Raw genomic sequence first — 16,082 nt, 5'->3', positions numbered from 1 at the left:
TTCCTTTTTATTTATTTAAAATATAGAATGCTTCATGTATTTTCATGTCATGCTAGAGCAGGCACCATGCTAATCTCTGTGTCATTTGAATTTTAGTATATGTGCTGCTGAAGGGAGCACTGCTTTCTCCCTCAGTTCCTTTTTGGCTTTGGCAATACTAAACCTATTGACTCTGTCTCAACCAATTTTTTTCCCTGCAGATTCAACCTTTAAAAATGTGTATGTATCCTAAAATTCAGTTTTAGATTCTCTCTTCTTCTTACCTAGATATTATATCTGGGTGGTCTCATTCATGTCTTAGACTCATCCACAGACTCAGACTCCAATCTCTACATCTGGTCAATCCCTTTCTTAAACGATAGCTTACATTTTCATCATCATTCTGTACTCTGAAGGCATCTTATGTACCCTAAGGTGCAGTTTTTCATTAAAAAGGTGGTGGTTAAAATAATTTCCAAATTGCATTTTAAAATTTAAAATCATTACCTCTTACCACAAATTATTCAAATAAAACTTGTTCACGATATAACACATCAATCCTCTCCTTATGCAGAATACTACTTTTCTCTCTAAATTTGCTGTTAGTGCTCTTGCCAGATATCCAGCTGTCCATATCAGAGACATGGGTGTCACCCTTAGTCTTTCTTAGTCTACCTTAAGGAATTCCACAAATTCAATTTGTAGTTATTTAAATTATTTAATATGTTAGAAGAAAGTAGCACGTAAATATATAAACAAGCAAACAAACAAAAAAACTCAAACAAAATGAGTGGTATTGTGGTATTTAGAAATAACTTACAGGTTTTCATTAGTTGAGATAGAGCCAAACAGGAGGAAAAGACAGTTTAAACATAGTTTCCTCAAAAGAGGGAAGTGGGAGGACACCATCTGATGGGTTGAAAATGGAGGGGATGGGAGCTCCTGGCCTTGGGACCTCAGGGAGTTGAGAAATAATGGCTCCTTCCTCTTCAATCCAAATTATTTTCTCCATTCCTTTGTGGAACACTTTAGTTTACACTGCCATCATCTCTGCTCCAGAATATTGTGCTGTCTCCGCATTTGGCCAGTGTATTCTCTAGGGGAATTGTCTCCTTCCTTAGCCCCATCCCTTCTTTCCTGAAACACTGAAAACCACGGGAACACCAGGCAATGTGTGAGGAGGACTGAGGAGGACAGAAGGGGAGGAGGGGCACAGAGAGGGAACCTAGGGGGAACTGAGGGGTCATCGAGGAACCTACGGAGACTGAGGAGGAACCCAGAGGGACTGCGGAGTAAGGAGGGGAGGGGAAGCAGGCGGAACTGAGGGAGAAGGTGGGGAGAACCAAGGAGAACCTATGGGGACTGAGGGGGAAGGGGAACAGTCAGGGAATGAGGGAGACTGAGGGGGAACTGAGGGGACTGCGGCATAAGGAGGTGGGCAACCGTTGCTGGGAGATGACGGGGACTGACAGAATGGGGGAGGAAGGCGGCGAAGGGGGCTGAAGGGAAACGCCGAGGGGAATGGAGGGGACCCGGTGTTGGAAACGAGGGTCTGGCAAAGGCGGAAATCTGAGGAAGGCTGAAGTGGCAAGGGCAGCTGAGGGCGGAGCTCAGGAGGCCGGGGGCGGGGCTCAGGCAGCCGGACAGGGTCAGGTAGCCGGGGGCGGGATCAGGCAGTTGAGGGCGGGGCTCAGGCAGCCGGACAGGGTCAGGTAGCCGGGGGCGGGGTCAGGCAGTTGAGGGCGGGGCTCAGGCAGCCGGATGCAGGGTCAGGCAGCCGGATGCGGGTCAGGTAGCCGGGGGCGGGGTCAGGCAGTTGCTCTCTGTGGCGCGAACTGCGGCGGGCTCCGCCTGGCGGCCAGGAGGGCGCGCGGCTTGGGCTTCCCTGGATTCCCGCAGCGAGGAGCATCAGAAAGATGCGGTTTTCAGCCCGCCCAAAGCGGCAGGCGATAAAGAGCTGCCTGGCCGCAGAGCTGGAGCCTGAGCTGCCGCGGTGCCCTTTGACTTGGATTTCCCCCAGAACAGCTGGCTGGCGGTTTTGGGGCCGCGGTCCTGTCGTTGCCTTTGTGCATCCACCTTCTTTCCCAGGGTAACAGCTTAAGTTGTCCGCGGACAGATCCAGAACCGCGAAGCCAACGTGGCCCACTACTCACCTACACTGCAGAGTTGGGTCAGTTTTCAGCAGTTTTACTTACCCTTTGGGTCTTGTGAACTATTTGCCCGGGTTGGCCTCGACCAGTGATACCAACCTCCCAAATACCTAGGATTACAGACGTGAGCCACCAGTATCTGACTTTTATTTTTTTAAATGAGATCCACATTCAGCTATTATTTTTTAAAGAAAGTTTTTGTTTTTTAATTTATTTTTTTAAAGCATCCTTTGTTGTCTCCTTCTGGGATTCTCATCATAGCAATGTTAGCTCTTTTGTCATTGGCCCATAGGGACAATATGGCTCTGTCCATTTTTTCTTTCAATCTATTGTCCTTGAGGTCAGATTAACTTAACCCTTTCTGTATATCCTTCTCCTTCTTACTGGTACCAGCCCCAGACAGGACTTGTTTTACCTTCTTGCCTTCTGTTTTTGAGAAAAAAAGACGTTTTTGTTTAAGACATCTATACAGAAAGTTTCATTACGACATTTTCATGTGTATATGTATTGTATCCCAGATTGGTTGATCCCCTCCGTTTTTCTCCTTTCTAACTCAGTCTTCTTTTATGGTGATTTCAACATGTTTAAATATTCTATATTCATTCTTGTATAGAAAGTATATCAATCATAATCACCTTCTGTACTTCCTTCTTTTACCCTTAGTCCTTGGTTTTTTGAAGCAGGGTCTCACTACATATCCCTTGATGGTCTCAAATTTATGATCCTCCTGCCTTTGCCTCCCAAGTGTTGGGATTTAAGGTGTGCACCACCATACCTGGCCCATTTTTTTCTTTTATTCATATGTACATATAATGTTTGGGTCATTCCCCCCCCACTCCCTTATCTACCCACCCCCTGCCTTTCCCCCCAACCCCCTCACTACCAAGCAGAAACTATTTTGCTCTTATCTCTAATTTTGTTGAAGAGAGAGTATAAGCAATAAGAGGAAGAACCAAGGGTTTTTGTTAGTTGAGATAAGGATAGCTATACAGGGAGGTGACTCGCATTGATTTCCTGTACATGTGTGTTACCTTTTAAATTAATTCTTCTGAAACTAACCTTTTCTGTAGTTCCTGGTCCCCTTCTCCTATTGGCCTCTGTCACTTTAAAGTATCTGCATTAGTTTCTCTGCATTGAGGGCAACAAATGCTATCTAGTTTTTTGGGTGTCTTACCTATCCTCACCCCTCCCTTGTGTGCTCTCGCTTTATCATGTGATCAAAGTCCAATCCCCTTGTTGTGTTTACCCTTGATCTAATGTTGCATATGAGGGAGAACATACGATTTTTGGTCTTTTGGGCCAGGCTAACCTCATTCAGAATGATTTTCTCCATTTCCCTCTATTTACTTGTGAATGATAATATTTCATTCTACTTCATGGCTGCATAAAATTCCATTCTGTATAAATACCACATTTTCTTAATCCATTCTTCAGTAGTGGGGCATCTTGGCTGTTTCCATAACTTGGTTATTGTGAATAGTGCTGCAATAAACATGGGTGTACATGTGCCTCTGGAGTAACCTGAGTCACATTCTTTTGAGTATATCCCCAAGAGTGGTATTGCTGGATCATATGGTAGACCTATGTTTAGATTTTTAAGAAGCCTCCAAATTTTTTTCCTGAGTGGTTGTACTAGTTTGCATTCCCACCAGCAGTGTAAAAGGGTTCCTTTTCCCCCACATCTTTGCCAATACCTGTTGTTAGTGGTGTTGCTAATGATGGCTATTCTAACAGGGCTGAGGTGGAATCTTAGTGTGGTTTTAATTTGAATTTCCTTTATTGCTAGGGATGGTGAGCATTTTTTCATGTGTTTTTTGGCCATTTGAATTTCTTCTTTTGAGAAAGTTCTGTTTAGTTCACATGCCCATTTCTTTATTGGTTCATTAGTTTTGGAAGAATTTAATTTTTTGAGTTCCCTGTATATTCTTGGTTATCAGTCCTTTGTCTGATGTGTAGCTGGCAAATATTTTCTCCCACTCTGTGGGTGTTCTCTTCAGTTTAGAGACCATTTCTTTTGTTGAGCAGAAGCTTTTTAGTTTTATGAAGTCCCATTTATCTATGCTATCTCTTAGTTGCTGAGTTGCCAGGGTTCCATTGAGAATGTCCTTGCCTATCTGTATTAGTTCCAGTGTATTTCCTACTCTTTCCTGTACCAACTTTAGAGTTTGGGGTCTGATGTTAAGATCCTTGATCCATTTTGAGTTAATCTTGGTATAGGGTGATATACATGGATCTAGTTTCAGTTTTTTGCAGACTGCTAACCAGTTTTCCCAGCAGTTTTTGTTGAAGAGGCTGCTATTTCTCCATCGTATATTTTTAGCACCCTTGTCAAAGACAAGTTGGTTATAGTTGTGTGGCTTCATATCTGGGTCCTCTATTCTGTTCCACTGGTCTTCAAGTCTGTTTTTGTGCCAGTACCATGCTGTTTTTATTGCTATTGCTTTGTAATATAGTTTGAAGTTGAGTATTGTGATACCTCCAGCATGGTTCTTTTGACTGAGTATTGCCTTGGCTATTCGTGGCCTCTTGTGTTTCTAAAGAAATTTAACGGTTGATTTTTCAATCTCTTTGATGAATGTGATTGGGATTTTGATGGGAATTGCATTAAACATGTAGATTGCCTTTGGGAGTGTTAGTCCTGATAGGTATGTGGTGATTTCTGTCATTTAGTTGTCTTAGTTGTTTGAAGGTTTGATTGTATGTACCTAAGTTGAGGTTACTCTCTACTTTCTTGCTTTTTCTTTTCCTGTGGTTTGGTGCTGCCTGTCTTTTCATGGTTAAGTTGGGTTTCACATTCTGTGTGCAGAATCCCTTGAAGAATCTTTTGTAGTGGTGGCTTTGTGGTCGCATATTGTTTTAGTTTTTGCTTATCATGGAAGACTTTTATTGCTCCATCTATTTTGAATGATAGTTTTGCTGGGTAGAGTATCCTGGGGTTGAAGTTATATTCATTCAGTGCTTGGAAGATCTCACCCTACGCTCTTTTTGCTTTTAATGTTTCTGTTGAGAAGTCTGCTGTGATTTTGATGGGCTTTCCTTTTTATGTTATTTGTTTTTTCTCTCTTACAGCATTCAATATTCTTTCCCTAGTTTCTAAACTTGTTGTTTTAATGATGATATGTCATGGAATAGTTCTATTTTGATCTGGTCTGTTTGGTCTCCTGGAGGCCTCTTGCATCTGTATGGGAATATTTTTCTCTAGATTTGGGAAATTTTCTGTTATTATTTTGTTGAATATGTTATGCATTCCCTTTGCTTGTATGTCTTCTCCTTCTTTGATGCCCATGATTCTCAAGTTTGGTCTTTTGATGGAGTCAGTGAGTTCTTGCATTTTCTTTTCACAGGTCTTGAGTTGTTTAATTAATAGTTTTTTCATTTTTCCTTTAAATACCATTTCATCTTCGAGTTTTGAGGTTCTGTCATCTGTTTGTTCTATTCTGCTGGATTGACCTTCTGTTTTGTTTTGCAATTCTGTTTTGTTCCTTTTTCTGAGGTTTTCCATATCCTGAGTGGTTTCCTCTTTAATGTTGTCTATTTTTGTCCTGAGTTCATTTATCTGTTTATTCATCGTGTTCTCTGTTTCACTTTGGTGTTTATACAGAGCTTCTATGGTTTCCTTTATTTCTTCTTTTGCTTTCTCAAATTCTCTATTTTTGTTGTCTTGGAATTTCTTGAGTGTCTCCTGTACATTTTGGTTGACCCTATCCAGTATCTCTATAAAATTCTCATTGCGTACCTGTAGTATGTCTTCTTTTAAATTATTCTTTTGGGCTTCATTGGGTTCTTTGGTATAGTTTATCTTCATTTTGTTGGAGTCTGGATCTGAGTATCTGTTTTCTTCATTTCCCTCTAGTTCCTGTACTAATTTTTTTCTGTGGGGAAACTGGTTTCAGTGTTTTTTCTGTCTTCCCGTCATTGCCCTTGGTGTTGTTATTGTCCCTATACTGTGTGCAATTAAGTATTTTCTGGCTTGTAATAATAACACTAGTGGTACTTAGAATGGAAGGGTGAGAGAGGATTGCAAGCAAAGAAATTAAAGGAAAAGGGAAAAACAAATAATGAAGTAGAAAAAAACAAAACAAAGAAACAAACAAAAAAAGTTTCATAGATATAAACAGGGAGAGACAGTGTACTAATCAACCGTAAGCTGAAAAGGCATTGGAGAGACAGAGAGGATTGAAAATAAAAAATAAAAAGCATAAAGATAAGAATAAAAATAAAAAATAAGTAAATGAAAGAAAAAATATATAAAATAAAATAAAAAAGAAAAAAGAAAAAAAGAAAAAATAAATTGAAAAAAAAAACCCTCCAAGTTCAAATGCAATGAAGTTTTAGTCTTAATAATTTTGGTGTTCGTCCCTCAGCCTCCAATCCTGGAGATGGTGCCTCAGATGTTGTTCTGTAGTTGTCTCATCAAAGGGGTAACATAAGATAGAACAAAACTGCACAAAAGAAGAAAAACCCCACCTAGTATCCCAAGTTCAAATGCAATACAGTTTTAGTAAGTTTTTCAGGACGCAGGTGTAATTCGGTTGTTCTCTCATCAAGGGTATGGAGAAAAAGAAAAAAAAGAGTCTGGAGACAGTTCTGAGAATGGCATCTGCATCTGTGGCTTGCCTGCCGGCTGCTGTCAGCCTTCTGTTGCTGGAGGTGTTATTTATGCAGATCTCAGGGGTGAGCTTAGCACTCACCTGGCCCTGCAGGCTTTGTTTACTCAGAGTTCTCCTGTGCTCCAGCCTCTGCTAAAAGCTTCCCCTTTCCAAGCACACTGGGGGAGGTGACACTGCACCCTCTTTCTCTGGCCGGTGTGTTTGTTTACAGCTCACATCGGAAGTGGGTCTTCCCCCCTCTCCTGTGGAGTTTTCCTCCCTCCGCCACTCTCACATGCTTTTCTGCTCCTGGTTGCTGGGCACGAGCCTCTGCTCCTGCCGGAGCCTCTCTGGCCAGGCCCGGCTTGTTTATTTACATTACTGGGAGGGAATCCCCTCCCCTGCTCTTCGGGGCTCAGGGCGCCCCACCCTCTTTGCTACGTGTCTTTATTGTTCTTATTGCTTATTACTCAGTTTCTCTTTTTTCCACGGGTTGGGGTGGGTCTGTTCAGGGGGCTATGCTGCTCTGGCTCAGGGTTGTCTGTGGGAGTACTGTGTCTGCTTAGCTCACCTTGTCCGTGTCTTCCCAAGCCGTCTGATCGTGGGTGACTGGCAGCCTGGGGGCCCTCCTGGTTTCTCCATTTAATGTGAAGTGGAGATGCTCTGCTCGGGCTGGAGGTGTGGAGGGGTCAAAGTTTTGCCACTTCTCAGTGGCTTTGCCTGCAAGGTGTGTCTCCAGTGTCTCTCCAAGATTTCATTTTAGGAGACACGCTTTCTACTTCCTCCCTGTAGCCACCATCTTGCAATCCCCCACTTTTTTCTTTGATGACAGTCTAGTTGGGCTTCTTGTGTTTGAATGTTGGCATTATTTGTGCTGGGCACCCATTCTAATTTTCCCCATTTCTGTATTTTATTTGTGACATAAAGTTAACATTTGTGGAGTTGGAATATGCAGCAGTTTGGAAGTTGTAGGAATACCATAAAGTAACGTGTGAATCTGAACAGGCTATGTTGAGGGTGGAAAGAAGTGGGAGTATTATGAAGGACACCTCAACAGGGGTTCTAGCCTGGAACATGGAATAGTTTGAGGAGAATTGGTGTTAGTTTTTCTGTAAAGGTTCTAGCAGTGAATACATTCAGTCTTGGACTTTTGTTTGTCAGGATACTCTTATTACTGCTTTAATTTCATTGCTTTTGTAGATCTGTTTAGTTTGCTTATATCCTCTGGCTCAAATCTAGATGAATATGACCTAGTATTTCGTAAGTCATATTCATCCATCTCTTGGAGATTTTCCAGGCTGCTTGAATATAGGGTTTTTTTTTTTTTTTGATGACCTCTTGGTTTTTATTTTTTTATTTTTTCTTTTTGAATATAGGTTTTTGAAGTATTCCCTAATGATCCTCTGAGTTTCTTTGGTATTTATTGTGATGTCCCTTTTCTCATCTCTATTTATTTGGGTCTGCTCCCTTTTTCTTTTGGTTAATTTGACTGAAGGTTTATCAATGTTGTTTATATTGTCAAAGAATCAACTGTTTATTTCGTTGATTCTTTGTATTCTTTTAGTTTCCCTTTTGTTATTTTTTTTGCCCTGATCTTTATTATTTCTTTCCATCTACTGCTTTTAGGTTTGGCTTGTTCTTGTTTTTCTAAGAGATTGAGATGCATTGTTAGGTTATTTATTTGTTAGTTCTCTGATTTTTAAGATGTAGGCACTCATAACTATAAACTTTCCTCTTATCAATACCTTTGCTGTGTTCCAAATGTTCTGGTAAATTTTGTTTTCATTTTCATTTGCTTGTAGGAATTTTTTTCTTTATTCATTTATTCTTATGTGCATACGTTGTTTGGGTCATTTCTCCCCCCTGCCCCCTCCCTCTCCTCCCAACTGCCCTCGCTTCCAAGCCAAATCTGTTCTGCTCTTTTCTCCAATTTTGTTGACGAGTAGATATAAGCAATAATAAGAAAGACATAGTGTTTTTGCTAGTTGAGATAAGGATAGCTATACAGAGAGATTAAATTATGAGCCTTTTTTTTTTTGGCAGCACTGAGGTTTGAACTCAGGGCCTCATGCTTGCTAGGCATGTGTTCTTACTGCTTGAACCACTCCACCAGCCCACTGCTTGTAGGAACTTTTTGATTCCTCCCTTATGTATTCGATGATTTAGTGATCATTCAAAAGTGAATTGTTCAGTCTCCATGTGTTAGAATATATTCTGTAGTTCTCTTGTTACTGATTTCTAGGTATATTCCATTGTGCTCTGATAAAATAGAAAAAAGTTATTTCAAATTTTCTTGTATTTGATAAGACTTGCTTTATGTCCTAAAATATGATCTATTTTGGAGAAATTCTGTGAGAAGAATGTGTATTATGTGGCTGTTGGGTGGATATTCTGTAGATGTCCATGTCAATTATTTCTGAGGTTTCCTTGTTGATGTTTTTTGTTTGGATGACTTGTCTATTGGTGACAATGTAGAATTAAAGTCGTCCATTATTTTGTTGGGCCCCACTTGAGCTTTTGAGTTTAGTAGTGTTTCCTTTGTGAAATTGGATGTGCCAATATTCTGTGTGTATGTGCATATACAGGTATGTGTACATGTACATATACATATACATTTGTGATTGCTAGGTAGGCACTGTACTACTTGAGCCATGCCCCAGTCCTTCTGCATATATGTTTATAATAGTTAAATCCTCCTGATGGAATGTTCCCCTTATCAATATTACTTGAGCTTTTTTTGGTCTCTTGTGATTAATTGTGGTTTGAAGTCTGCTTTGTCAGATTAAATATGACTATCCCTGCTTGATTTTGGGCTGCATTGGCTTGGAAAAATCTTGTTCCATCCTTTCTCTTTAAGTATATATTTGTCTTTGTCAGTGACACATTTCTTGTAGACCAAGTGGTTGGGTCTTGTTTTTTAATCTAGTCCACCAGTTTGTATCTTTTGATTGGAGAATAAAGACCATTAACATTCAAAATTATTATTTAAAGTTATGAAGTAATTCCTGCAATTGTGTTGTTTTTGTAGAGTTTGATTCTCCCTGTATTTCATTTGCTTATTCTCTCATAAAATCAACCTGGTAAGGATTATTTTCCCTCATATTTTCATTGTTGCATTTGTCTTTATCTCTGTGTAGAATTTGAGTATTTTCTGCATTGGTGATTTAGTGTTCATAAATTGCTTTAGTTTTTTTTTTTATCATGGAAGGTTTTTATTTCTTTTATAATTATGAATGCAAGCTTTGCTGGGTAGAGTAATTTAAGTTGGCAGTTATTTTCTTCCAATGATGAAATACATTGTCCCATGTTCTTCTTGCTTTTATGGTTTCTGTTGAGAAATCTGCTGTTATTGTGATGGATCTGTCATTATAGAAGCCTTGGTATTTTTCCCTTGCAGCTTTCAATGTTCTTTCCTTGTTCTCCACACTTAGTGTTTTAACTACAATATTATGTGAAGAAGTTCTGTTCTGGTCTTTTCTTTTTTTTGAATCCTAAAGGCCTACCATACCTTGATGAGCATTTTTTTCTCAAGGTTTGTGAAGTTTTCTTCTATTAACTTTTTGAATGTTTCCTGTGTATTTAGCTTGCACCTCTTCTTATTCTGTGCCTATGATTTGTTGGTTTGGTCTTTTAATGAAGTTCCAGAGTTCTTGCATATTCTGTTAGTACTTCTTCATTTTATTTTTATCTTAATCGATTTTTCTATTACATGTACCTTGTCTTCAGGCCCTGATATTCTGTCTTCCATTTGGTCTAGTCAACTGGAGTGACTTTCAACTGATTTTTTAAGTTGACTTATAGAAATTTTCATTTCCAGAATTTCCATTTGATCTTTTTTCCAGGATCTCTCTATCTTTATTGAATTTCCTTTTGTCTCTTGCATTGTCTTCCTTATTTCATTTAGTTGTTTATTTGTATCCTCTTTGAGTTCATTTAACTGTTTATTTTTATTCTCTAGGAATTAATTTAGCTCTTTATTTGTATTCTTTTTGATTTAATTGAGGTGTTTATACATGTCCTCTTTCATTTCATTGATTATTCCTATCATCATTCTTTTGAGTTAAATATTTGAGATTTCATCCACTTCACTATCATTTGGATCCTTAGTTGTGTGATTGTTGACTTTTTGAGGTGGCACATTTTTCATATTTCTTGTGTTTTTGTGTTGACATTTGCTAATTTGAAGTTAAGTAATTGATTGGAGGTTTTTATCACCTCAAATCTTTCAGTTGAATTATTCCCTATGTTCTTAGAGGACTGGGTAGTGATAGGGTTGTTGTGCTATTTCTCATCACTGGCCTGGGAGTGTAATTCAGCAAATAACACATTAAAAAATTCAGTAACAAACCATGTATTTGCATGAAGTAAAGACCCATTGGTGACATCATCTATACAACCAATCATGTTATATAGGAAAGGAACTACATTCTTATATGGTACAGTAGCAGTCAGAAAATCATTGTGTAGGAGTTAAAAATTAGGTAGTAAAAATAAGAGGTGAGGAGTGAGGGAACAAACAAGGAAGAAAATGGGGAAGAAGGGGTGTGAATTGTATGGGTTGGAAGTAAACAAAATAATAGTATCCAGAAATATAGTTTAATTATTGTGGAGAAGAATGGTATAGTCACAGATTGCAAAGGGATAGAAAAATTAAGAATAAAAAAAGAAGGTAGTATTAGCTACCAACAGAAAAATTTGCAGATGAGAAATAAAATAAAAAAATAAAAATCAATATTCTTTCTTGTAGAGAAGAGTGTAAGCCTGCTGGTTCTATCAGTAGAGTGGATGTTTTCCTCCAGTCTCCAGTCCTCAGCTTTCTGAAGTTTCCCTGTTGTGTTTATTCACATATATCCTCTGGGCTCTGGATTGTCTAGGGGCAGCCTGGGTGTGGTGCGCCATAGTCAGTTAAGGACCTGGACCAGGGGCAGCTGCTGGAATGAGGCAGGGCATTTCCTATGGAAGAGTAGCAAGTCCCAAGGGTTGGACTGCTATGTTGGAGTTCTGGTGGGGATTCCATGAATGTGAAGTAGCAGTTGGGAGAGTAAGTAGGGGTGTCTCTTAGCACAGCTAGTGGGTCAGGGAGCATTCTCCCAAGTGCATCCACTCTTTACGCCTGAGCTTTGCCTTGCATATGACTTGTTTGCAGTGAATTTTTTACTTTTCCACATAGCTTCCAGTTTAATGTTTTGTTTGCAAAGTGAAGGGTGATTGGTTCTTTTCACTTGTATATATACATACACCTGCTGTGTTGGATGGTAGGTTTAGGATTATTTCCAGTTTGCTCACTTGCATGCCTGTCCTTTGTCTTGGACCAGAGACCCAGTCTCTGACTGTCTTCGCTCTACTACTGGACCAGACCCAGGTATGTGGACCTTTGGTCATCTGCTCTGCCAGAAGTCTCTCATGGACAGTTGTATTTATGCATACCTGTTGGGCTGGGCAGAGCTTTTAGGGATGTAGTGGTTATAGGGAAGTATGCCTAGCTTCCTCACTCTCACACTTACCTTTTGCCCCAGGTAGAGGAACACAGTTACTGGTCAGTTTCTGTCCAGTGTCCAGGGCAAGGCTTTCTATCCTCCACTTAGACTTCTGTGTTTGCAGGGTAGCACATGCAGGTGGCTCTTGCCAGGAATAAAACAGAACCAAACCAAACCACACCACACCACACCATTCCACATCACACCATACCACACCACACCATATCAAACCAAACCAAAAACTGGGCTGGAATGGTCAAGGGATAGAACAGATCCAGTCCTATAAGACTGTTCTGGGCACCACCTGAGCAAGGTTTTCTGTGTTTCTTTTTATAGATCTAAAGATTTTGATTTTCTCTACCCACTATCTGTCTAGTCTTGTACTGGTACCTTCTCCTGGCTTACTAACTTGCCCACCTTTTTTTGTAGCTACATGCTTGAGGTTTCATTTCTGGCTCATATTGACACAGGAATGAATCTACATTCTGACATCTTTTTCAACTTCTTCATACCTGTATCTTTAAGGAACAGTGAATAATTGTTTTAAATTGGCCTGTTTTTCAGTGGCCTTTGGAGAATTGCTCACAAAATTTTCAGTTAGTGTTTCCTACTGTATGTATGTATGTATGTATGTATGTATGTATGTATGTATGATTTACTTGAGTGAGAGTGAAAATGTTTTAACCCCAAACTAGAAGAAGCTAGAAGTTGTGGAGAAGATTAGGGAGGTTTCTATTGACCCATGCTTTCTGAATCTTTGGTTCAGTGGACCACACATACAATTTGGAGTCAGCTGAGCTGAATTGTTGGTCTGTGTACTTTCTTTTTTTTTTTTTGTGGTAGTTTACAGGGCCTCTGCTTCTTAACAGAAATTAGAGAAGCTGCATTTGCCACAGCCTTCTAAATTCTACTAGTTAACTGCCAGCTGGAACAGGTTTATAGAAAAAAATAGCAAATGGATCATGAAAACCTAAATACTTTTAACTATTTGAAAACCATCTGGTCACAAATTTTCCTTGACAACAGCATAATGTGTGCAAGACGTAAGTTAATTAAGACTGGCAAACTGTATATTCGGAGATATAAAAGTAACTTACAATGAAGAAAGTATATCTTATATCTTTCCATCCCTGATTAGTTGACTTTATTCTTCAACCTGTTACATATAAAATGCTCAGTTCTTGGGCTTCTGCTGATCCTGTATGCTTTCTTCTTTGGAGAGGTCATTTTTTTTTTTTTTTGCTTTTGTGGCTTCTATTATTTCTACTTGAATAACTACTTATCTCTCTTGAATGATAAGCATTACTGCTTATCCTCTCAAACTCAGTAAGTTTTTATTGTCTACTTGTCTCACAAAATAGCTCGTAGTTTGTTACTGATTTTCTCTGACCTACTTTCAAAAGTTATGGAGTGCCCTTTGGCCTGAACTGCCATCTTCCAGGAATTCACCAAAATGATGAGTACAAAGGAAAAGATGAAAGGCATCCAATATATGTTCTCTAAGTATTTTAAAAACAAAGTTGTTCCTTTGGTCACATATATGTAAATCTTTAAGAAGGGTGATATTGTAGGCATCCAGGGAATGGGTACTATTTGTGATGTTAACCTTTTTTTTTCTTACCATATTATTTTTGTACTGGGGGTACATTGTGACATTTACAAAATTGTGATGGTTAATCTTATCAGCTTGATTGGATTGAGAAATGCCTAAGAGTAATAAACTCCTGGGGGCTTATTGCTCACTAATATATATTCATCTACTCAACTGGTATACCACTGGGGGTGTATATCATGGTGTTTCCAGAGATGATTAGGTCATGAGGGCTCTGATTTAGTGGATTAATCCCTTGATGGATTCATAATATGATAGCATTGTTTGGAGGTAGTGAAATCTAGGAGGTAGGGCCTAGTTAGATGACATAGGTCACTGAGGAGATGTCCTTAGTGGCTATATATCTTGTCCTGGTTTCTTCCTGTGTTCCCTCTTGGTTCTTCCTGTCTGCCATTGATGTGAACTGCTCTGATGCACCACATCCTCCCAACCATAATGACACCTCTGAAATCATGAGCCAATATAAATAATTCATAATTTTAAGTTGTTTTCAGGTATTTTGATCAAAGCAACGCAAAAGTAATGAATACATTGTTCAAAAAGGATGCCCTACAAATGTTATCAAGGCAAAACTGGAAGCATGTTTACATGCTCTTGGCACGCTCTTGGCATTGTTGTAAACAAGCAAGCTACGGGCAGGATTCTGACCAAGAGAATCAGTATACTAAGCTTTTTAAGCACTCTTAAAAAGCTGACATAGCTTCCTGAAATGCATGAAAGAAAATAATCAGAAAAAGAAGCCAAAGAGAATGGTATCTGGGTTTAATTGAACTACCAGTCTACCAGCCCAAAGCAGCACATGTGAGAACCAATGGAAAGGAGTATGAGCTGGTGGAACCTACTCCCTATGAGTTTATGGCATAATAGAGTAAAAACAAAAAGTCTCTGGACCTAAAAAATGTTTTTCTTAATGGAGTAAAAGTGTGGTGTCCTCTCCCCCAAAGAAATATTTATTTATTTTTTTTTTCTTCATTTTTCTTTTATTATTCATATGTGCATACAAGGCTTGGTTCATTTCTCCCCCCTGCCCCCACCCCCTCCCTTACCACCCACTCCACCCCCTCCCGCTCCCCCCCTCAATACCCAGCAGAAACTATTTTGCCCTTATCTCTAATTTTGTTGTAGAGAGAGTATAAGCAATAATAGGAAGGAACAAGGGGTTTTGCTGGTTGATATAAGGATAGCTATACAGGGCATTGACTCACATTGATTTCCTGTGCGTGGGTGTTACCTTCTAGGTTAATTCTTTTTGATCTAATCTTTTCTCTAGTTCCTGTTCCCCTTTTCCTATTGGCCTCAGTTGCTTTAAGGTATCTGCTTTAGTTTCTCTGCATTAAGGGCAACAAATGCTAGCTAGTTTTTTAGGTGTCTTACCTATCCTCACCCCTTCCTTGTGTGCTCTCGCTTTTATCATGTGGAAGTTTTGTGTCCCAGTTCATTGCATCTTGTCTTTACTAGTCAAATTTAGTATTTTTCTTGCTGAAAGATGAGGTGGCTTATTGTGCAAAAAAAAAAAAAATACTCAATTGGTGAAAAAAAGTTAAGAAGTCATCAATTGTTTTGTTTTTCTTACTCAAATTCAGTGACTATGAAGTAGTGATTCTTCTTTGAAAACATATCTCATATCTGTCTCTTCTATTTATTCTCTTTCTATCACCCCAAGCACCTTTTAACTAAATTTGCTACCTATGGTGTTTTCTTCAAACTATTTGACACAGTCACAAAATTAACATTTTTTTGTAATGCCGATCTATTTACTCACTGTCCTTTTCAAATACCCCTGAAGTCTTCATGCTTCCTGAAGAGTAAAATACTAAATTCAATTTGCTTTTCAAGTTTTTTTCATCATCCTTTTCAAAGTTATACCCCAGACTGCCTCCCAGTGAGTCTGCTACAACAGCAAAATGCCTGCTCCCACTAGAGTTTAGCATGATAGTCTTTAACTCCTTGTGAGTCTTTCTTTTCTACTTCACTCAGTATACCAACATCTTGTCCATTTTTTGACACATGTCACATACACTACCTCCCCCTTCCCCACGAAGCTATTCCTTTTGCTTTCTCATCCCAAGTTGTTTCGGTGCTCTTATTATATTGTCTATCTAATCTACTATTTATTTACTTTTTGGCAGTTTTGGGGTTTGAACTCAGGGCCCCATACTGCTAGGCAGGCACTCTACCACTTGAGCCATGCCCTGAGCCCTTTTTGCTTTATTTCTCAGGTAGGATCTTGCAGTTTTGCTGAGGTGAGGGCCAGCCTTGTACTGCTATCCTCCTA

General features: G+C 39.3%; 1 non-coding gene across 1 annotated transcript; it reads right to left on the bottom strand.

Moving 5' to 3' along the window:
• Positions 1 to 16: 16 nt before the first annotated feature.
• LOC141426077 (U6 spliceosomal RNA) lies at positions 17 to 120 on the bottom strand. The gene has a single exon (XR_012451184.1). It is a non-coding gene; the product is annotated as a U6 spliceosomal RNA (small nuclear RNA).
• Between the last annotated feature and the right edge of the window lie 15,962 nt (positions 121 to 16,082).

Source organism: Castor canadensis, chromosome 8, assembly GCF_047511655.1.
Source record: "Castor canadensis chromosome 8, mCasCan1.hap1v2, whole genome shotgun sequence".
NCBI lineage: Eukaryota > Metazoa > Chordata > Mammalia > Rodentia > Castoridae > Castor > Castor canadensis.
The sequence above is the reverse complement of the archived record's forward strand: the minus strand, read 5'-3'. Positions and strand labels throughout refer to the sequence as shown.